The sequence below is a fragment of the Acanthisitta chloris genome, unplaced genomic scaffold (genome assembly GCF_000695815.1).
Source record: "Acanthisitta chloris isolate BGI_N310 unplaced genomic scaffold, ASM69581v1 scaffold17139, whole genome shotgun sequence".
In the NCBI taxonomy this organism is placed as follows: domain Eukaryota; kingdom Metazoa; phylum Chordata; class Aves; order Passeriformes; family Acanthisittidae; genus Acanthisitta; species Acanthisitta chloris.
This window is the reverse complement of record NW_008690991.1, coordinates 32,837-33,464: the sequence shown is the minus strand read 5'-3', so window position 1 is coordinate 33,464 and position 628 is coordinate 32,837.

Here is a 628-nt window from a genome sequence, read left to right as displayed (position 1 = left end):
CCTGCCCTGGGCAGGAACATCTCCCCATTACACCAGACTGCTCAAGGCCTTATCCAGCCTGGCTCTGAACACTGCCAGGGTTGGGGCTGCCACAGCCTCCCTGGGCAACCTGTGCCGGTGTCTCACCACTCTCACTGTGAAAAGCTTTTTCCTAATAGTGAACCTAAATTTTCCCTCTTTCAATTTGTACCCATTGCCCCTTGTCCTGTCACTGCAGATCCTAACAAAGAGTCCCTCTCCGGCTTCCCTGTAGCCCCTTCAAACACTGGAAAGTTGCTATGAGGTCTCCACACAACCTTCTCTTCTCCAGGCTGAACATCCCGAACTTCTTCAGTCTGTCTCCATAGAGGAGGTGCTCCAGTCCTCATGTCAACTTCATGGCCTCCTCTGGACTTGCTCCAACAGTTCCATATCCTTCTTGTGCTGAGAGCACCAAGAACTGCACACAGTATTCCAGGTGGATATATTGAATACAAGAGCAGAGTAGATGGGCAAAATCACCTCTTTAGACTTGCTGGCCACACTTCTTTGGATGCAGCCCAGGATTCCATTGGCTTTCTGGGCTGAGCTCACACTGCAGCTCATGGTGAGCTTCTCATCCACTGTCACTCCCAAGTCTTTCTCCTCA